Below are 23563 nucleotides of genomic sequence, written 5' to 3'. Positions count from 1 at the left end.
CATCTCTTTTCCTCATACAAAAAAATAAAAGAAATATCAGAAATGCCATCTCTGTTCTCCTGCTGTTTGTTTCATCAATCATTCCCATTTGTGATAATGCTAGCTGACTTCTTCAGCAGGGTTCAAACAACACAGCTACGGCTAATTTCATTATTCAAAACGCACTTATAAACTCCACTTTATTCAGATGACAGGATGGGGTTGTTACAAAGTATTTATTTAGCCTTTTAACATCTATAATGCCATGATGGCATAGGACCAGCATGGATAAATCTTTGTGACCCCAGTTCCTGGCACAAGAGTAAAAACTGTCAGGGGGGTGGAAAAAAGTGTTGCCAGAGTGCGCTGCTGCCCAATAAAGAGACCTAGTCAGCAGGTTTTTTTGTAGAAGTGTCTCTGAAGAGAAAATATATTTCTGAAAATGACTGGAGAGCAGAGGCAATATTAATCTTTCTATAACTTTTTGATCTACCACTGAGAAGGTATTTCATGCCTAAGTTGTCATTTGTGCTCAGCATTGTGGTTTAGACCGATTAAAAAATAGCATGTACCTATGGGCTACTGTGGTACATAACAGGGACAGCAGTCTAGATCCTCTTCTATTCCCCTTTTCTCAAAAGTACAGTGTTCAGGGGAGGATATAGTCTGGATTGCTTGGTCCACCAAGAGTGGAACGGGCATGAAGAACCTGACCTACTGTTCCTATGCCAAAAATCAGGTGCAAGTATTTAAAAAATGGTCCAAACTCAAAGCAGATGTTTAAATACCATTTTTATACATTTTGTTGAGACAACTGCCTCTCTAGAATTTTTTTTCTTACAGAATTTTTTACTCCACTGATGTTTTTAGAAAAAATTTTTGCATTTTTCACAATTTAAGGTTACATAGGTATGTTAAAGTATTAGAGCTTTCTGTTTTTTCATAGAAAAATCCAACTTGCAGATCTGTTGGAAAACCTCAGCTTCCTTATAGGCACTAAAGAGGATTGTGTTTTTCTTAAGTCACAAACTGTATTCCTTCAACAGCTGTTGAAATTAGGAGATCATCTAAGTCAGTTAAAGATATCCTCCTAAGGTGGCTTTTCTGTTCTGAGCAGAACTGAATAGAATTTTAATGTTGAGTGTAATGTAAAATGAAAAAAAATAAATTCTAATGACTTCCCCCCCCCTCAAATATGCATACGATAGTGGCACATTTCTCCCAGTCTAGCTGTCTTCCAAAAATAAACAAACAGTTTCACACAGAATCTGTTTTGAATTTCAAAGGCAGTGATGGAAAAGAGAGGAGAGGACTAGATACCATATGGTTTTGTATGGAATTGGTTGAACACTCTCTAAGAAAAATAAAGCTATGTCATTAAGGATTTCTGCCCTTGAAAAAGGTATAAGTTTCCAGCCATTTCTAAATTTTGCTTGTGTCCCAGACATCTCCAAGCCTTAAAGTGCTGATTTTGCAGGACAATGAGTTTTTTAAACACATTTTAACAGTGCCATTCAGTAGGCAAATAAAGCTACAGGAGCAAAACCATAGACTGATAAAGCAAGAGTTTTGTACCTGAGCAGATATTTCCACACAACTAAATCATTTAATCCATCAGAATTCAAATTTCCCCTGTCTCCAGAACAGCTAATGATGTGGTTAACTCAAAATAATTTTCACTAACCATAGCAACACTTTGATTTGGCTTCAGAATAACTTGAGATAGTTATGTGCGAGGGTCCAAAAGGTACTCTTTTATTACTATAAAACCATATTCTCACGAGGCAATTGACTTGAGTTGAACTGAATACAGTCATCATATAAGGTATTAGGAAAAACACAGCTGAAAGTAATGATGTTAATATGAATTGAAACAATAAACCTGACATTTGACTGACATCGTACCATTTAAACTTATTTTCTTTCCTGCAAGATAACAATGCCACAAGACAATGCAAGATTTTTTCACTGAGGTGACATTAGTGGGATGTGGGAGTTCGGATTTCAGACTTCTCATCATAACTTTCCTAGATTTGTTTACATCATGGGAAAATTCAGGACCACTGAAGGTCACCTACTTCAATTTCCTCCTCGAGTAGTGTCAGTCATTAATTAACAGGCCAGGTCACTCATGGGTTTATCTTGTTCAACATTGTTCTACAATGATTAAATAGAGAGTATAAGCTTAAAGAAAAAAAAAAATTAATCTAATTGAAAAATCAGATTCTAACAAACTAAAAGAACCTCAAACCCAGCAAATCATGCCAAAAACTTTAAATCATCAATTTATGTTAAAAGGGATGTTCTTTAATGGCTGCTGCCTCTGAAATAGTTTTGTGGTGATGCCAATTGCCATTACTTTACTGGTAGTGATGGCAGATCCTTTTCTGTCTGGGGCCTGAGGTGAAGAGTTAAGCTACTTTTTTCCATGCTGTCCAGGATCAACCACAAATAAGATGCAGTCGAGCGGTGTTTCTTGGGAAAACAGCTTGAATGATTCTTATGGAACAAGAATGAAAGGAAAAAATTACATCAGAAATGCAGCACTCAGAAATCTTCGAGCAGCATTAATTCAGTGTATGTCAGTCCTGACACTATTCAAATCCATGCTAACTAGGAATGGACCAGATGCAAAAGACAGAATCCCCACCAAGCTCATTTTGTTGAGCATGGGGATCTGAACTACAAACTTGTGCTGATGTGGGACTTGGGGGGTTTCTAGGAGGTGCCCCCTCTTCTACTTTTATCAGAACTGACCAGGATTGGCCAATATTGCAAAGTCAACAACAACATAAATGTTTAACTTCTGGCACTGTGCTCTGAGAAGTTACCAGGCTTAGTTATGGGATATCAGAAAACCATTTCAAAACCTGGATTTCCAGTTTTAGCTCTCATTTGTCCTCAGCTTAAAGTGAAATTCCTGTCCAACTGTAATCCAGCTGAAAATTTTAGCTCTCTTCCAAACCTTTCAGTATTCTATCCACTCATGAAATACAAGTTCTAGCTTCCTCAACTTGTAGCAATGATGTTGGTTAAAATGTGTGTTAGGAATTTGCCATTTGATCCTTCAGGGTAAGCAGATCCTACAGCATTCACCCTGAGTTTTGCAAACACAGCCTTCCTTTGTCTGCCCTTAATGCAGTTCTGCAGCTTTTTGAAGCTCCAACAAGAATGTAGCATGTGACAGCTCCCCTTTCCCATGCATTTGGGAAATATGTAAGTCTCCTTACTGAAAATGTTGTGTTGTACTGTCACAGGGGATAGAAGTAAGACTCACTTCAGCCTGAAGCATTTTCTTTTTGACATAATAAGGCATCTAAAATTCAGGCTTTCAGAGTGGGGCAAAAAGCACCTTTGTGCTTACCACTGCTGTCTCACAGTAGCTACAGATGTGTAGTTAGTCCTGACCATCCACACACCAGGCATTAAAATGCCACCCTGTGTGCAGGTGTTTGCCTTGGGGAAGCCGTGTGCATCACCCAGCCTGGATTCTGCCAGTGAATCTGACCAGTGGGAACCACGGCACTGTCACTGAGCCAAGAGAGAGAACCTCATGCTGTCTCTCTTTGCCCTGTCCTCCTGAGTAGGGGCACCCAGACCTGGGAAGCTCAGCAGAAGGTCTCAGCAGAGATGACAACATTAGCAGAGAGTGGTTCTTGAGCCATCCAGCTATGCACTTTCTGAAGCATCAAGCACTTCTGCAGTGAGAGGTGAGAAGAACAAGTGCCATACTTTGCTGCACACTGGTATGATAGAGGAAGAGACTTTTCTGTCAGCTCTCTCTTCACTTTCTTGACAGGCTGTAGCAATGAGTTCATTTCAATGTGAAAGAGGTGTCTAAGAGCTTTTAAAAGATTCAGTGAACTCTTATCTGCCTACCCTTAAAAATGTGGCCCAAGGTCATGGGGCCACCAAGCTAGCAGACTTCCTCTGGGGGTCACCCCTGACCCACACTCATCAGGCACCTTTTCTGGGGAGGTACATGAGTAAGTGTTATGCACTGTTAGGGTGAAACCATGGTGATCCTGGAAAAAGCTCTGTCCTACAGCAACTGCCAGCTCCTCAACTCACTTTGTGTTAGAAAACACATATTCTTCTAGCTGGGGAAAATAGTTCTAAAGTAGTGTGGTAGTAGAAATGAGCAATAAATTGTGTGCATTTGTCAAAAAGCAGAGCTTTCAGTTTCCTTGGAAACTGAACATTTTGTGGGTTTATGGTACTGTACTCAGCAGAGACTGGCTGAGTCCTGTGTGAGTATATACACGGCCACAAAGGCCAGACTCTCTTGGCTGAAGGTTTCAGTATCTATTATATGTTTGGTAAAATACAGCTAAAAGGACTTCTCTGACTGAGCAACTCAGAAACCATAATGATGGGAAATACTTTTTTCATCAAAAATAAGTGCAGTTAGAGGAAGAGAACATTATTTGAAATCTTCTCTCCTTAGTCACCTATGAACTTTGTATTTTATTGCAGAATGAAACTGTGGTCAGAATCCAGGTTTGATAGTTCTGTGATCCTCCTCTAAGCAGCCAAAATACCAGCCAAACCTGCTCCTTTCATCTCTGGACAGAAACAAAAACGAATACTTAGTAATTACAGCATAACCGTACCTTAAGTAAGACAAAAAGTTATTCTCATTAAAACAGTATTTAAGAAACTAGCAAATAGTAAAGTCTTCAAAGTCAGGGACAGGACCCCAAAGACTCAGAGAAATAACATCCTGCCACTCCTCATCTCCTCAAGGCCTCCAGACTCATAACATTTTTCCTTATAAATCCACTTCACTTCCATTAATCCAACAAGATGGATCTCGCCCGTGGTTTAAGCATTTGCACCCTCTTAGGCTGTAACACCTAAAAGCTGTCAGCAACACTTGTCACCAAATATTCACTCTACTCAGAGCCAGAAATACATTCAATTTTAACAAGGGCCAGCAGCAGCTTGGGAACATTTCTCTGGGCACAGGAGCACTTTTCCGCAGCAGCTGTGAAGCACGTGGTATCAAATAGTTTTTCCAGGCACCATGTTAAAGCCTAAGAAATACAATTTTCTTTTTCCATTTGTCTTGGTCCATTGGTCTGCCATGCAGTGTTTCAGCCCAGTCTGTAGGAAAACTGTGAACTGGACTTTTCAGTGAAATTAAGATTTTTAAGCCTGAGGAACAAAGCACATAGTTAAAGGGTGTGACAAGGGAATCATATCACAGAATCACAGAATATGCTGAGTTGCAAGGGATCCACAAGGATCACTGAATGCAACTCCTGGCCCTGCACAGCACCATCTTCAAGAGTCACACCATGTGCCTGAGAGCATTGTCCAAATGCTTCTTGAACTCTGTCAGGCTGGTGCTGTGACCACTTCCCTGGGGAGCCTGTTCCAGTGCCCAATCACCCTCTGGGTGAAAAACTTTTCCTAATTGTCTTGGTTTGAAAGACAGGTGTCTGTTAAGGAAGGCAGGAGCCTCCCTTGGAATGAAAAATGTAACCCCCTTCCCTCCAAATTATTATAATTTGGAAATTAAGGGGCCTTCAGGCAATTATATGAGAAATAGGAATAACAGTTCTTCACTAGTATATAGAACAAGACAATAATACAGAAACACTGGCTTAACTTGACAGAGTCAGGATACAGCCTGACACTCTGCTGATCAGGGTGGTGGCTGCAGTGCTCTTTGAAGTGGTTCTGTTGAAGCAGCAATCCTGTAGAAACATCTGGTCCTCCTCTGAAGGTCCAGTGGTAGTTATATAGCTCTTGTCCTCTGGAGATGCAGTAGGTAAGAGCTGCTTGTGCAGTTCCAAATCCCAGATTATATCCAGGTGGGAATGCTTGGTTCCTCCCCCTGGGCAGAGCATCTCCCCATGGGCTGATGTGATTCTATGGGTCCTGCAGTGGGTCCTTGATGGCCCATTAAACAGAGACAGCCCTCCCGGAGGGAGTTATCAGGGATGAGTCATGGTAGGAGATAACGAACACTGCCCCACCTGCTTTAACAGCTTGTGAAGATGATAATAGAATACATGCTTTTCCATACATCTTACACTGTAACCTACCACACTAATACAACACAAACTTCCCTTGACACAAACTTCAGGCCTTTCCCTCAGGTTCTGTCACTGGACACCCCAGACTCAACAAAGAGGAAAAAGGCCAAAACAAAATTAATTTCTGTTCTCCTTTTCACTAAAATACAGATGTCTCAATCCTTAGCACATTATTTCTAGTTTTGGCAGTATGTCACTGCTCCATCAGGAGTAGATTGGATATCTGTTCATGATGGCCACAACAGCCCTGAAGTAAAGATATTAAAGGAAAAATAATGAGAATTCTCTCAGACCCAATCCAAACATGCATGACACCTTTAGCACTACATTTAGGAGAGAGAGAGAGGGACTCCAGCTTGCAACTGCAAAGCTGGAGAACAGATGTTTCAGCTGCAGTGTGGACACAGGTGCGAGGACTTACAACTGGAAAACAATAAAGTTTACAGGGAACATTTGTCCAGGTGAATTGGGGGTGTGGTGATTGGTCGACAACAGATTTCTGACATCCTGGAATATGCTTGCAAATGATACTGTCTCTATCAGGGCTTTAAGATTATTGCTAGCTTATGCTAGCTAACATAGAAGTACCGCATGATGTACTGAAAGCTGCTGCCGGGGGCAGTGCTCTGGGATGATTGCACAGCTCGGCCTGTTCAGCCAAACCCGTCAGGTTCATACAGTCACAATTCCCCTCCTTCTGGGCAGAAGTCATGGGAGTGGTGTCATCAGGTGTCAGGAGCTTGTGTGAGAGAGAGGACTTGGTGACAGCTCTTATGCCTGAAAATAAGAAATCCATGAACCTTTTCGCACCATCCTCACTTCCACCAAAAACCAGTCAGACCACAGCTGGGAGGAACTGTGACTTTATTTAAGGGAAAAGCAATTGCTTTCAGCTGTGTTTCATTTCTAAGGCTGTCCTCTCAAGGGACTTAACTAGAAAAATGAAAGAAAATCAAAGTGAAGAGTCTTGTGTGAGTACATATAATGACAGGGAAGGTGTTTGTCACCCAGCCCCAGAGGTGGAGCAGTGCTTGGAGGTGCTCCTCACATGGTAGGAACAGTGATGGCACCAGTAGCACCCACCAGAAACTATTCACCGCTCTCCTAGTCATTCTCTCACCAGCAAGCATTGCCAGAGCAAGGGAGGCTCTACCACACACTGCCACAGACACAGGAAGAGGCTTCCCTGGGCATTTCACAGTGCTCCAAACTGAAAAAGGCACAGGAAAAAATATCCTACAAAGTTTTTTTAAACAAATAAATTGACCAAGATCTGAAGAAAAGGTGGGCTTGCTTGCTTTTTTTCTCCAGGAGAGCATTCAAAAGACCCATTGGGCCAAGTAACTTAATATCCCTCTCCTCTAAATGCAGCACTGAATTTCATGATACAAAGATTCACATTTTTCCTTCCTGTGGCTAAATCTGTATGGCATTAAATTGGTTAACAGTCCCTGCCAGCAATCCTTGCACTGCAGGTGGCACAGAAATGTCAATTTTAATTCAACATTTTAAATTCTAAGCTCATGTATGGGAGAAATTTTTTCTTGTGGAAAGAATCAGCAAAACCTGTATGTGGAGGGATGATGTCAAGATGTGTAATATGGCCCTGAAAATTAGTCTCTGCTGTATATGTTTATTATGTATGTATAAATATTACATATGTTTATACATGCACACACAAAATTTATTTCAAACATTAAGGTCATCGTGTTACAGACATTTACACTTCCAAGACTGATATAATCCTCTTGATGCTGTTTTCGTGAAGCCTCACAATGTACTTCAGAAGCTGTCAGTGCCAGCTGAATGATGCTGTTGAACCAGTTTCCAAGATGAATTCAAATATTCATGCGCGAGAGGAAAACTGAGATTCAAAGTCACTTCCTAAATTACAAGATGATAGATATTTCTTCTCATGAATAGTCTGAACATTACTGCCAGAGAAGAAAACCAAAGGGAAACTGATAACCTCTGTTAACATTTTGGACCTTCCCTTGATGCCACATTTGGCTGAGGATGATTATCAGAATTGCGAGGTGGATTGAGTCAAGTTTCCACTACATAGGCAGTCTTTCTCCTAAAGCACTGCAGGTCAGAAGCCTCTTTAGGAGGTGGTTTTAGGCCAACTCAGGGTTGTAATGCAGAGCACTACAGAAAATCCAACTCAACACTTGACCTCAGGAATCCAAACCTGGGTGCTCCTCAGCACCTCCAGGTGCTGGTGTGACTGGAATAAGTAATGAGTTTCTTTAATGCACGGAACAGGACTTTTCCCATCAACTTAAGTGGTTTATTCATATGCATTAGGCATTTTGTCTACCAGTGCATCAAAACCAATAATACTGAAGTGTGGTGCCTGTTGTGTGAAATGATGTGGTTTGAGCCTTGCCTGCCACCACATGCTTACCTGAGCTCTGGGCTGTCAGGAGCATCCCTTTCAATCCTGCCTTTTCTATTCCTAGCATTTGATTTTCTTTTCTCAGCTTGTCTAAAAGAGCAAATGGGTTTTCTTCCTCTTCACACTGCTCCTTCTTACCTGATGTCTCCTCTCTTGGCTCAAGGGCCTCCCATGAGCGCTGACAGAAACTCACATATAATAAGAATTATTGTCCCAACTCTTCTGCCTCCTCAGTCTTCAAGGGTGCAGTGGGCAGGGTGTATGGCATGAGGCTGTGTGGGTGCTGTAGTCAGTATACCCAGAGCACTGGGTGGAAGTTCTCAAGATCCCTGTCTTCCCTCTTTTACTGGGCAAACAGGCAACATCTCCAGCCCTGGTTTTAGCTTCATGTGACTGAATAACACAATCTATGTGAAGGCTATTGTCAGTCTTGCACATCTCTTCCCTTTCTCCTCCCAACTATAAACCCAAGAGGACACAGTTTGGAGTGTCTTTCTTTTGAGCAATAAATTAACAAAAGCTCTTTTCTTTTTCCTGACAGTGACTCAGCCCTAGGGAAGTAAAATAGTGCAAGTAAAAATCAAAAATTAATTTTCCAAGATCCCTAAAAACATGATGTGCAGCAGATTTCTGGCAAATTTTTGTCGTTCATTGCATGCTTCTCTGCTGTTGTCTTTACAGGGTAAAAGACTTGATTTGCAAGTGAGATACATGTCTGTAAACTTTGCATGCTCAGGTGGGAAACTTCCAAACATGAGTCTTGGGGCTGCTCCAGGAGGCCCATTTTTGAATGTTCTACTCAGCTTGGAAGGCTTCATAGCCTGTTAGAAATGTTAAATAATGAAGAGCTCACTTATGCTTTGCTGAAGGCATCTCTGCCTTACAATGTGCAATGAGGCTGGCAGAGTTTATTGAGTCATTGTGTTAACTGTGTAGGCATCCTGATTTAGCTTTTCTGTTTGGTTGCTTCTGAATGGGTAGAAAAAGTCAGGTGGATCAGGAAGTGGAAAAAAAAATTCACATGCCCTCCTGCAATTTAAGTGGAGGCAGTGTCTGATGACAAAGATTACAGCTTAATATAACATTTGTCATGCAGTCATATCTGTGAGTTCTTCATCTTAGGGCTTGAGCACCAAACCAGTGACTCAAAATCACACAAACCAACAGACTGTACTTATAAACATGGTTGTAATCCCATTGTGTAAAATGATTACTACATTACACAGAAGACCAGATGCTTTCATGAGTGAGCATCCCACATGAGACAATTCCCATCCCCACAGTGCAAACTGACAGGCCTAATTCTGAGCTCAGGTTAGTTTAGATGAATATTTTTCAGTGCATGTCCCAATCAATGTCACTGACACCAGAATGAAGGTCTGGATTATTTTCTTTCTAATGCTTTTAAAAGTTTTGTATAAAGTGATTGTAGAATTAGCAGGCAATTATGCTTTGGGAATAATTAAAAGCCTGTACCCCAGTTCTGCTTCTCCAGGGAGACTGTGCACGGACCACCAAACTTAACTTGGTTTGTAAGCCACTGTGAAACAGGGTGATACAGAGTGGTCACAGGAAGAAATAACCAGCTTTCACTCTCATATTCACTTTATTTAAAAGAGCAGTAAGACCTAGAAGGCCTGTTTGTCAAAAGCCGAACCAGGGTGTCTGTTTTCCAACTGGTACATTTCAAAATCAAGATTTTCATCACTGAATGAATGAACCCTGAAGCAGCCTGAACTCTAAAATACGTTATTGGGTGCCTGGGGAGAAATGTTCATTCCCTGCTGGAATAAGTTGGTCTAACTCTAGCAAAGCAGCAAACATGAAAAAAGGAAAAACCTTTTTCCCTCTGAAATTGCAGCCTGAACACCAAACAAAAATCCACTTGCAGTCAAAGCTCTGAGGAAAATGGGCTTCATGTGGACTTTAACAAAAACTCTTTCTGCACACAACAAAATGAACATCACAATACTAGCAGTAACTGTTCCTTTAAGGACTTTACCTTAAGCAAGGACCAAGAAAGTCAGCTGGTTAAACACGTTCTGGAGAACTGCTGCCATCATTTACACAATGCTGTGCTTAAGATGGTTGTTAAAAAAGAGCAGCAGTAGGAAGAGTCAGATAGACACACGGAGCAGATTTTCATGCACTGGAAAGCAAAAAATGCAACTGCTGTGACATTACATTTGATGTTTATGCTTTATAGACTTTTTTTTGTTTTAATACTGCCTTGTTTTACAACGCACATTTTACTACTTCGCCACGCACGGACACACCTGTACCGTAACACGGGACTGCTTGGGCAATACGCTTTCTAAAAGGCGTGTTTGGCCCCTGTCTCCCACGCTGATGGCCTCCGGAACGAAGCGCGGCCGGCGCAGCGCGGAGCCTCACGCCGAGCATCCCTCGGGCTCCTCCTCGCGGGCGCCGCCAGCGCCGGCCGGGAGCCGCCGGAGCTCGCTCACCGCCCCGGCCCGCTCACCGCCCCGGCCCGCTCACCGCCGGAGCCCGCTCACCGCCCCGGCTCGCTCACCGCCGGAGCCCGCTCACCGCCCCGGCCCGCTCACCGCCCCGGCCCGCTCACCGCCGGAGCCCGCTCACCGCCCCGGCCCGCTCACCGCCCCGGCCCGCTCACCGCCCCGGCCCGCTCACCGCCGGAGCCCGCTCACCGCCCCGGCCCGCTCACCGCCCCGGCCCGCTCACCGCCGGAGCTCGCTCACCGCCCCGGCCCGCTCATCGCCGGAGCCCGCTCACCGCCCCGGCCCGCTCACCGCCCCGGCCCGCTCACCGCCGGAGCCCGCTCACCGCCCCGGCCCGCTCACCGCCCCGGCCCGCTCACCGCCCCGGCCCGCTCACCGCCGGAGCTCGCTCACCGCCCCGGCCCGCTCATCGCCGGAGCCCGCTCACCGCCCCGGCCCGCTCATCGCCGGAGCCCGCTCACCGCCCCGGCCCGCTCACCGCCCCAGCCCGCTCACCACCCCGGCCCGCTCACCGCCCCGGCCCGCTCACCGCCGGAGCTCGCTCACCGCCCCGGCCCGCTCATCGCCGGAGCCCGCTCACCGCCCCAGCCCGCTCACCGCCGCGGCACACACAGCCCCGCACCGGCCCTCCTGACCGGCACCGGCACCCCGATCGCGGCAGGAGGGCTCTCCTGTGATCAACCCCTGCCTTTCTTACATGTTTTTGGCTTTTATAAGCAAAGAATCGTAGAATAGTTTGGAAGGGACCTTTAAAGGCCATCTAGTCCAACCCACTGCAATGACCAGGGACATCTTCAACTCGATCAAGTTGCTCAGGCCCCACCCAGCCTGGCCTTGGATGTTTTCAGGGATGGGCCACCGACCATCTCTCTGGGTAACCTGTGCCAGGATTTTGCCACCCTCACTGAAAACAAAACTTCCTTCTATCTTCTCTCTTAGGGTTTCAGTAAGGGCTGGAATTAGGTAGTGAGCAGACCTGTATTAGTAATAGACTCGTGCCACTGCTGTGCTGACAAGGACTTGGGGATGAAAGTGTCACTTTACAGGCATAAACAGAGGTGGGAAAAGGTGGTAGGTAGGTAGGTGCAGGTATGGCTGGTTTCCTTTCCCTCATCTCCCGGGGGTGTCCCCAGGGATCTGTGTTGGAGGGTTGCAGAGCTGGGTCATTCTTTGTGGGGGGTAGAGAACTGATCTTTCACCCCAGGAGCTGCAGTAATTCACAAGAGTTATTTAAAATTTAAAGTTGCTTTTAACTTTTTTTAGCAGAGTTCTCAGAAGATTTGGCTAAGAATGTGAAATTCAGCACTGGAAATAGGGAGATACATTGATTTTTTCAGAGGTGAAAGGTTCAAAAACAGAATTCAGACAGGTTCACTGGCAATTCTGGGGGCACAAAGGATTTTATTCTCTCCACGCTGGAAATTTATGGAGAATAAATGGGTGATCTATGCAACTGGAACAACCCCCCTCCATACACACACTCTGTTGAATGTACAAACCCCTGGTCCTGTGTTTGAAAGGGGATTTGCATTTTTAACTGTAACCATTGGTGAAACACAATATTCTTCCTTCCCGTTACAATTCTTGATTTGTTTATACCTCTGGGCTATATCAGCTACCTGAACACCGATTCTATGTAAATAACATCAAACAAGTTGCCAGTCACCTGAAGACACAAGTTCTACCAAGGTTTAAGCTTCGGCAGATCTTTATGCCTTGGCTGATTAAACACTTGAATGCAGTGCCAGTGGCCAGTGCATGATGCCAAGCTTAAGCATAAGTCTTTATTAGAGTGGGACCTAGGATGGTCAGGAACATTATATAAATGTACTAAATAACCTTTTAGTCCACTGAGATAGAAATTTAACAGCACTGTTTGACTGAACACGTACAGAGTGCTTTGCAATAGAGAGATGACAATTGCATACTGGTGAAAAAGAGGAAGGCATTGACCTTAAGTGTCTGTGAGAATCTGTAGATAAGTCCATGATCTGCAGCTTCTGAAGAAAACAGTATTTCAAACACAGGGCAAAATAAGCTGAACTCTGGCATCAGCAAAACAGAGATTAAATGTTTGAAAAGACAAAAAGCCTGTGCTGGCAGTTCAAAGGAAATAAGCTGGACAATAATCAAAATTCAGCTTGTCTGAATACAGAAAAGCATTACTGCAGTCTGGTACAACCTCTAAGAGACAAGTTTTCCAGTTTCCTTTTTTAACAATTAGAGCGATCCAGGAGTCATATAACAGCTGATCAGATTTTTTTCAGATGAGGCCAATAGAGAAATGTTAGCATTCACATTTTTTGCAGCTTCATTGCTAAGTGGGTAGTTAATAAAGCAGTGAACTTCTGCAAATTCAAGCTGCTACTGTGCTAACTAGATAGTATTTTCCAAATTGCTTAACTGCATGAGTGACTCCAAAGCAAGCTTGTGTTAAAGAGAATCACCTGGATTTTTTTTTCCATAGACCGTGCTAGACATTCATATCAATTCATTTGGTGGTGCTCAGTCGATGTCTCATTCCTGCTTTATGAGCACAGCTCCTGGCCCAAACTTGTTCATGTTCCCTGTGAGACTTATGTAACTACAGATAAAAGCCCTTCCTCACCAAAGTCACTATGGACAAAAATAAAGTTGTGCACCATCAGCATAAAGTGCTAAGTACTAACAAGTGAAAGGAGACAGCTCAGAAGAAGAATAGTGTTTAAAGAGTCATCAAATAGATGCTCATGGAAACCACATTGAATCAGTGAGGCAAAGGATGTCTCCACAGTTATGGACTTCAGGGCATTTGTTTAGATGAGAGAAGAAATCGCCCAAGGCCCCCCCGGCATCCTTAGGCTGAGATGCTTGTGGTCCATTTCACAATGCAGTACAATTACCCTGCTTAAATAAGCCAAACAGACATAAATATTTCTGATCTATTAAGGGAATTTACAGTCCTGAAGATCTTCCCTTCAAACAGCCATGCCTCACTCTCTCTTTCACACTGGCTGGTTTCTTCCTCTGGACAGCAGAGGTAAAAAATGTTTCTGGACATGATTTTAATGATTATGGTAGTCTTGTTATTGTAAGTACTCAAATGTAATCTCAGATACTCTTCAGCTTCACACGATTAGCAATAGCTGTTCAAGAGTACAGGCTGGCATAGTAAGGTAATCCATGACAACAAGAAGAAAAGAAATTTCCACCCGGAACAGAGAGAACTGAACTCTCTAGATGGTCACTGAAGCTACAGCCATCTGAAAGCTTCACCTAAGGGAACACAGACAGAAATACATGGAAAGATATTCGGGTCATGCTTAGCTGATGAAGTAAGCTTTGCTTTGTAACATGATGAAAAGGTCACTATCCGGTCTGAGTTATGCACTCTTTTACTTCACATGGCAAGTACAGGTAGTTTTCACTACAATATATACTACCTGCCTTCTCCAATGTTCCCCATAATGGGAAGAGCCTTACTAGCCTTTGAAAAAAACAGATTTCTGATGCTATTTATAACTATTCATAACTACATTTATGAGCTATTTATAACTCAAGTGTAGACTTCTGCTTTTCCATTCTAGACACAGATGTGATTCTGCTGAGTGCCACTGCATGAGAAGTTGGTTGGGAAAAGGGATTATCAGAGACTGAGCACTCTGTGAGGATTTAATGAAAGCATAGTAAAAATGAATAAATATCACTTAATGGCTGTCTCATTTCCTGGCACTCTGTCAGTTACATCTAGAACTGGTCAAGGAAATGTGTTAGCCCAACTGGTTTGGTGGGTGGGAGTGGGAAGGAAGATAGAGACTGCTACTGAATGAAGCAAAAATACAGCAGAGTATCTTGTTTTCCTTTTCAAGTTGCCACATACCAAAAAGAACAACAAATCCCAATTCCAGATAAACTTTTTTAGGCCAGTCTTCAAAGTTCTTCTCAGGCAAAAGAAAAATCAATGTTTCAGTTTTGTTGTTCTCTTGTTACCATTGCTTTTAGAGGCAGATCAGTTTTAAATGAAAACAGCACTCTCTTGAAATGAAAGTGAGAAACTTTTTCTCTAGAATATGTCAAGCTCAATAGGATGATATTTTTAATTATTCAAATGTCTAAATGAAAGCTTCTGCTTTTTGGTATCTTCCCCCATTTATTTTCTTTTTTTCAACTGCAGTTATTGACTCCAGTTCAGAAATAACTGGTGCCTATGATACATCTACAATATGTGCACTTTTTTTTGCCAGAACAAAAAGGGTACATGACAGAGCCTGAGGGCCAGAAGAGCCTCATAGCCAGCTGCTGAGGCCACCCCCAGCTAATGGGGGCTGCCCACCAGCAGACATCTGTGCACAAGAAGCCACTGTGACCCTCAAGCTTGGTGAGAAAAAAGACAGTGAGTGTGGGAAACACAACACAGCTGCTTTTGAGCCCTCTTTGTCTTTGCAAAGCTTTCAGTAAGCGGAAGGAGGGAATGGAAAAATCCCTAGCTTTGACTACAGAGTTGTTAAAATAACTTTGCTTTGGCTAATAAGCTGTTAGGATCAGAATGAACAGACCTTTTTTTTTAAAATTCTCTCTTTTGCTTAACTCTTCATTTCAGCTGCCATAATACCCACAGTAAGATTTTCTCTCAGTGTCACATCGATAGTGCCCCTTCTCCCTGTGCGCTGAGGAACCCAAAGCAGCATGTGCAGGTCAAATCACCTGCCCTGGATCATCATCACATCACAGGGCCCTTTCTAACCAATGGAATTACTGTCCATCTCCCGACTCCTACAGGATTAGGAGCTTCCTCACGGAGGCAACAAAGCAAAAAGCATGGTGAGAAGGGGAAGGAGGCTTGGCAGGACAGACTTCTGCTACTTCTGTAAGCAACCTGAGGGATTGTTCTTTTAACTCACAAGTGCACTAAACTCCTCAAGCTCCTTTCCCACTCTCTTCACTGCCTAAACTCAACATCTCAAACCCTTTCTGTTGACTTTGGTAGGAATGACTCCATTTTGCACCAATAAGGGATGAATACATCTCTACATAGACTCTTGGACCAGGCACCCCACTTGTGAATCTGTGCAACTTTATTTCTTCACTTAAAAAAAAGAAGGTTCAAATCACAGACTTGCACACTAACTGAGCATTGAAGCTGCCTTTAATTCTGACATTCACTTAACGCTGACTAATTAGTTGAATTCTTGCAATTTACATGAGGTTTCATCAGAATATAGTTCAATATTCAATTAGGAACTTCTTTTTGGGGAGGAGGCATCATGCAGAACTTTGAACACTGTGATCAATATATTAAAGAATAAGGAGCCTTTGAAGCAGAGCTGCTCTAATTAATCAACTTTATTTTGCATTTTGCTTGACTCAGAAAAATATTCTTTCACTTCCAGTCTGTTCCCAGTAGTGATAACTGATCCTGCTCCGGCATGGGGGGACTGGATAAGCAACTCTCCTAGATGATACTCAACCCTCCATTTCTGAGATACTCTAATGAATGTGCTAACCTTTGAGCAGCAACCTGCAAACAAAACCAAAACATATTTATCTCTTTTGCAAATGCATCCTGATTATTCTACATTCATAGGCATAAGCAGCCCTTAGATTTGTCTGCTTTCTTTAAAGCACTTACTGATGTTGTACCAGCCAGGCCTTGATCTACTATGATACGTCAGGCTGGGAATCTGTTACAACACAATCACTAAATATGTGCTACTAGCAGATGTGCTTAGTGGCTTGGGAGATGTTATATTTAATTACGTGACATAGTAAAACAAAGCAGAAACAAAATCACATGTGCAATTAATGAAGAGCAGGAAACTTAGATTATTAGATTAATTTATTAATTATTATAGATTTATTTATTAATTATTAGATTTAAGAACATTATACTAAGCACATATTTTGCTCAGATTAGACAATTTGCTGAATTCAAGTAACTGTTAAACCTGAACAGTCTGTCTGGATCCTACACTTCTTAATACTTAGAATCAGAGTCTAGAACATTAGGGTCAGAGTGTCTGAGGTCAGATTCAAATACCTCCTGAGTGGAGTATAAATAAATGGTTTAAACTTGCAGCCATCTGTGGTGAGGGTTATCATCCCTTGACTCTAAAGAGAGAGCAATTACCAGTAGCCCTCAGCAATTATGAAATGTAGGGTAATGTTTCTTTACCACTGCAGGCTTCAGATGCCATTACATAAACCTACACAACACTACAATTATTAGATCCCCAAATTGTGTCCTGTGCTGCACTGGCAGCCCTCAAACTCTTCCTGTGCAGCCTGCAAAAGGATGTCAGTGTATGAGGGATGGCAGGAAGGCAGCACACACAGCACCAGCACTTTCCCAAGGAAGACTCACTTTCTCCCTCCTCTTCCTACTCTCTGTAGGGGCTGGGCACACCAGCAATGCTCAGGTCACAATTGTGAGGACAAGAAATGGTGGAAAAATAATGGGTTGTCATTGCTTTTTCTGTACAAAGCCAAGGGATGCTTGTCCAGGGCATCAGTTCAGGCAGGACACTGCAGTACTGAGTAAGTGAAATGGGCACACCAGCATTTCTGCCTCCCCATCACATAGATGGCAGAGGGTTTGTCCTGGTTCAAACGCCACAGAGGCATACTGTGCTTTGTGTGGGCCCTAGTATACAAATGAAATGGTATTCCCCATCCATCTCCCTCACCATTTTCTCCACCTTTCCCTGATTTTCCCTGGTCTGCATGTTTGAGAGCTATGCAACTGGATACAAAGCTAAGGGGGGAAAAATGTTGAATACCACTTTGACCTCAGAGCACAAACAGTTTTGTCCTTCTTGATAAGACTGGGAGCTCTGAGAGAAAACCAGAGTGTGGCTATGCCATTATTTGAAAGACCTTAGTGCACCCTCACAAATACAAAATGCAAACCTTCGATTGTACAGGCAAATTTACCTTTGGCACTACATACAAGTGCTTTACCTTGCAGCTCTACCACTCATTCAATGGAGGTTTTGATTAAATCCTATTTAACATGAAAAATTTTTGGTACCTGAGGACAGATAGCTCAACAAATATTAATGAGTAAAAGTAAATAAAAAGAACTATTAGTAAGAATAATACCCTTAGGCCCACTGTCCTTCACCTGTCTGGGCTTTAGGGCATCATTGCATTTACTATATTTGCAGCCTAGTACTCAGTTGCAAGATTTTGCTAAAAATTGACAACAGATAATACAATAAAAAAATCATCTGTAAGATTTATGGAGACTGTAAGTCTTTAAACAGAAGTCATCTTGAACCGAAGCAAAATTCCCAGGACACCAGAGTAAGCCATAGTTACAGTGGAATTTCAGCTAGCTCTCATTGTAATTTAAAAACATAAACAGAAGTGGATAGTGTATATTCTATGGTAATAATTTACTTTTAGAGATATCCAGCACTAAACAATTGGCCAGAAGCACTGTAATGCATCAATAATGAATAATCTTTGAGCAGCACTTTGCAGCTAAATGACACCAGTGTACTTTCTAGATTAAATACCTGGCTGTTGTAACTCCACCACAGTCGGAGTGATTTCAGACAATCCGCACTTTTACACTTGACTGAAGGATGCAATGATATTTTTCTTTTTATGCACGTTGACATTCAGCCATTGGTGAACAGCTGTCTACTAGCTAACAACACTGCTACGTGTGACTTCAGATAATACTGGTACCAATGAAGCCTGGTGGGAAATGAGACAGACACAAATCATGGCTGAGAGGTTTGCATCTGAATAAAGCTGCCAGGGACCAATTAGTAGGACTATTATTGATTCACATGCTGGAACATGAGGCAATTATTCACCTCTTGATTTTTCCCCTATAAATCTGTCCAAGAATAGACATTTTTGTATACAGACTTTTTGAGTCCTTTTGATACCTTATCACTACCAGTCCTTTCACCAAACACTTCATGGTGGCGGTGAGATTCCCCCCATGTAGTTTCTTTGCACATCATAGTCCTTATACTCCTTTCACATGTGGCAGAAATCTTACAAGAAGTCAGGTAAAAACGAAAATAAAAGTGACTCAGAACCTTGTGATTAATCTTCAAGCAATTTATCTAGGATTGATCAGCTAAATCAAGTCAAATATTAATTACTCACATCTGTTTCTGAGGTAGCTAGGCCTGCCAGAGCCCACCAACAGTTGGATGCAGAAGGCAGCTTTCCCATGTTCATGGGTCCTTGGCTCCAGGGTGTTGGTGCGGGTTTTGCCATCTCTCCTTTCTCTGACAGAATGCTGTGGTATTATAAATAGAAAACTCCATCTGCTGTATGGGAAACCGAATTGCAGCTAATGTCGATTTCTCTTGCCCGTGCTCAGGGAGGGGACTGCCATTCAGGCAGTACTGTCACAGGGCTGTACAGATCCAGACAGGCTGTTTGTGTGTCTCAGACTCCTTTCCACTAATATGTAGTAACAACAGAAGAAAAATAGTTGGTCCTGCCATGGGCTCCATGAAGGTGGAGCTGCTTCCACACAGGTAACCCACTGGGATCACCCCAGGGCTCTGTGGCCAAGCAGGGCTGTGGAGGGACTCCCATTGAATTCAGTAAGCTCTGGATCGGGTCTGAGTGCTCTGGACCACTTTTCCAGTGACCTCAGTTTTCCACAGTGCTTGGTACAGCTCAGCGCTCCCACAGATCCACCTGTGGGCTCACAGCCTGCAGCACGCTCTGCAGCACGCTCCTGCAAAGCCTCAAGCAGAGGTGAGGCCATTCCTGCAGGAAGGCACAGGGCTCCTGAACAGTGACTGAAGGAGATAAACAGACCACTGCAGAAAATAACTAGGGTGTTTAAGAGATGGCACTACAAAAGCTTAGAGATTTGCACTTCAAATAGCCAGTTCCCTGGTGCAACACAGTTCTTACCCCATGACAGCGTCTCATAGCAACTCCTCATTAATTTGTCTAAATATTTTTCCTTTAATGGACTCTCAGCCTCTCTGACTCCTCTCACTTGTATACACCTACCCAGACCCTTTCCTGCAGAGGCAGGCAATGATGGTGCTGTCAGCTGGCAAGGCTGGTGGCAAGGAGCAAGGTGAACATGACCACACAACAGAGCAGGACAGCCTGTCCCCTGCCCCAGGCAGCCGGGGGTGCCTGGCACAGGGGGCCAAGGAACCAGGAGGAGGTGATACATTAGGAGTACTTGAGATGTCAACAGCATGCTGGAGCATCAGGAACAAAATCCTAATGTTGCAGGCATCATATTCCCTCAATAAATCTGTTAATAAAAAAGAACAAACACTAGAATTTTGGTATTAAAATACAGAATTACAGAAAGACACCACAGTAGCAATTCCAGATGAAACGAAAGAAATCAGTAATTCCAGATGAGATCGACTGGGAAAAAGACCTTAATACATGATGAAGAGGGCACCTGAAGCTCACATCTTATTCTTTTGCTCTGGCATTTCAGAAACCTACCTGACATTTGAAACATGCAAAACTTAAGAGATTTCAGAAACAGCAAAATACAATCAATGAATTTTTACAGTTGTCAAGATGTCAAAGTTGTTTTTTAATGAATTCCCAACACTTGAGCATTGTCCCCAACCTTCTAGTGGCTTAATATCTACTCCTTATACTTTTCTTCTGGTACATATCAAGGAGGGGATTGGGATAATTGTGTTTGCATCACCAGGTTTGGAATATTGTGATCCCAAATTAAAAAGCATCAATTATTGTACTGAGTTCAGAAAGGCTGTTCTCATACTTTACATATGTCTGAATGCTGTCACTTGACGTCAGTGTATGCAGCCTGTAATCTGATCAAACTCATGGTAAAGGATCACAGTGTGACACCTTCAGAGCCATCATGGCAACCCACTGAGCCACTGTGAACTCACTACTTTCAGAAGTCTACCTAAATATCCAGCTAAAAGGCTGTGAGACACACTCATCGAGCACTTTTTATTTTTCTGGGGCAGCTCAAATGCCACTCAAGATGCATGGCTTTTTGTTAGTCACTCTTCCAGAATTCATTATCAAGAGACAGCACTTGAGAATTCAGAGTTTCCAAAGATTTACAAAGCAACCTGGAAAAACCCCCCACAGAACTAACTAATAAAAGCATTTAAAATAGATTTCAGAAAAAAAAAATACTGCCCTGCTACAAGAATAGCATCTCCAGATTATTTTTATACACAGGATCCATTCTTTCCAGTTAGACTGTGTTAGATAATCTGGAGAAGAAAATTGGTTTGTGATCATTTAAGATTAGTATTTTATACAGAGCTATGCTCTTATGCCTGCTCTTATGTCAAGCTGTCAGATAAAGTGCTAAAGTAGAATAAAACAAATACCAGATTTCCTTTTTTGTCTGCCTTTAAGAAAACTATACTGAGTGTCCCAAATAAATGCTCATTATGTTACTTTGCTTAAAATAAGATTAGTGAGAAAATAGTTTAGCACATAAAAATTTCCTCTGCCATCTTAGATTAGTTGGAAGGCCCTGACAAAGAGACTAGAGACATTCCTTTTATCTGATGGAAAAACATCTTTCCTCCTGGACTGAGCTATGGCAGCTTTATTCATTAGTATTTTTTTTTTCTGTAGAAAAATGCTCGTGGGTGAGGGAAGCAGACTATCTTTGGTAGGACATTATTAACCTAGACTTTGGGAAGCTGCAGTTTGCTGCTCCCTGCAGGCTGGGAAAATCACTGAAATCCACACTTTCACTGAAATAAGTTCCCTGAAGGAGCTGGGACGTATCTCTCCATGCCACTGTTCACAATCTGGAAAATAAGGGTATTTTGTCACTTTAAAGGAGACATGAAAGAATGACACTGCTTGACTTACAGGTAGTCTGGATGCATTAGCAAATTATAACACAGGATTTATCTCTGAATTTCCTCTCTTCAGTCAAACAAAAGTGTCACCTGTAATAAGTAGAACATTTACCAGCTTGTACTGAAAAATATTTTAGCGCATGCATAGTGAGACATAAGGAGACAGAAACCTGTGCTTGGAGGGTAAACTTCTCCAGGATGAAAGGAGGTGGGTGCCTTTGTGATCTATGGGATTTGAAGTCACAGACCACCTTCCTGTTTGGGGTTTGTACAGTCATTAGTGCAAAAAGTGTCCTGATCAGCAACAGGTGCTCACAAGCTTTGTAGTGCCACAAACAACACGGACAAAGAACAGGCTCACAAACAATTTCAGCAAACACTTATCTTCTGCAGGTTCAGAGAGATCTGAGATTTAGGGATGTGATCATAATATACTGCCAGGTTAGGGAATGTCAGTCCCTGAGCCTTTAAAAGTATGATCAAAATAAGCAAACAGATAAGAGGAATGCAGAACATTTGTCCAGTGAGGTATCATGATGCGTCCAGAAAGACACTTCTGTCAGTTGTGGCAGCTTCTTGAACACTGGTAGCGTAGTTTAATGAGAAATATCACCCACTATAGGAGGAAAAAATACTTAAAATTGGGACCAAAACTGTTAACTGAACTTTTGGAATTTAATGCCCTCTACAAGCCAAGCAACACAGGTTTGTCCATTGCCAAGCAAGGCTGATTCACAAAACAAGGCATCAAAAATTATGTAATCTTATAGCAAATGTCACTTCTGACTACTATATTGAGAAACTGTGGAGAAAGAGTTTTCTTTGGCAAGGCAAATCAATGCCTACTCTCAGCTACAGCCTACCTCAGTGTTCAATGATAGACGTTAGCACCTTCTTCCTTTGGTTTCTGCGCTAGTGATGAGTGATATCCCACATTGTGTAGTTCTCACTACCAACACCTTCCCACCAAGAGCAAGACCGTGGCAGATTCTCCCAACAGTTATTCCTTGCACCACCCTCATATCTTTTTCAATAGCTTTTGATCAAAACAGCCTGGAAATTCTGGACACAGTGCAAGTTGTCAACGCACACATACCTTGAATGGTAACCATGGCATTGCTCTGCCACCACTGTGCTTTTAAGCATCCAGCCTGGGCAAAACACGTGTGAAATCTCCAGATGTGCTCTGATGAGCTTCATGACCAAAACTGCCAAATTATTGCCCTGTTAATGATTTAATCTGGCACTTGCACACTGAACTGAAATTGCATATCTTATGATGAAAACTAGATCAAGATTAATGTCTCAAATTTCTTATTTAGGAAAACTTCCAAAATTTTTCAGATAATAGGTTGAAAATTTCTTTCTTTTTTCCATGTGAGGAGAGGCTGAAAGAGACAGGACTCCTCAGCTAAGAGAAGAATTAAAGGCACCTGATCAATGTGTATTGATTAGAAACACCTGATGGGAGTGAATGGAGGTGAGGAAGCCAGATTATTCTTAGTAGTGACCACTGATGGGACAAGAGGTAACAGACACAAATTAGAACACATGATATTCCAGCTGCACACAAGAAAACAATTTTTCACCACAAGGGTTGTCAAAATCTGACACAGGTTACCCAAGGAAGTTTTTGAGTCTCCATCCTTGGAGATATGGTTGGATATGGTTGGACATGGTCCTGGGCAACCTGCTTCTAGGTGACCCTGTTTGAACTGGGGAGTTGAACTAGAGGACTGGTATCAAGCTGAGGATGAACAGGTCGAGAGCAGCCCTGCTGAGAAGGACTTGGGGGTGCTGGTGGATGAGAGGCTGGACATGACCCAGCCACGTGCACTCACAGCTCAGAAAGCGAAACCTGTCCTG

The 23563-nt window shown here is 42.7% G+C and overlaps 1 long non-coding RNA gene across 4 annotated transcripts in view; it reads right to left on the bottom strand.

Annotated features, from left to right (window-relative positions):
* Window positions 1–23060, bottom strand: part of LOC138105128 (uncharacterized) — a 42849-nt gene extending 19789 nt beyond the window's left edge. The window contains exons 1-3 of one of the 4 annotated variants that reach the window (XR_011148393.1): window positions 22794–23060; window positions 21708–21787; window positions 19005–20130 (exon numbers count right to left, since the gene is read on the bottom strand). This is a non-coding gene — a long non-coding RNA (uncharacterized lncRNA). Of the gene's footprint in view, window positions 1–10423; window positions 10951–11598; window positions 11695–19004; window positions 20131–21707; window positions 21788–22793 lie in introns of those variants that run through there. The other 3 variants (XR_011148392.1, XR_011148394.1, XR_011148391.1) reach the window with 3 other exon arrangements.
* Window positions 23061–23563: the final 503 nt, after the last annotated feature.

This window comes from Aphelocoma coerulescens, chromosome 2 (assembly GCF_041296385.1).
Source record: "Aphelocoma coerulescens isolate FSJ_1873_10779 chromosome 2, UR_Acoe_1.0, whole genome shotgun sequence".
NCBI lineage: Eukaryota > Metazoa > Chordata > Aves > Passeriformes > Corvidae > Aphelocoma > Aphelocoma coerulescens.
The sequence above is the reverse complement of the archived record's forward strand: the minus strand, read 5'-3'. Positions and strand labels throughout refer to the sequence as shown.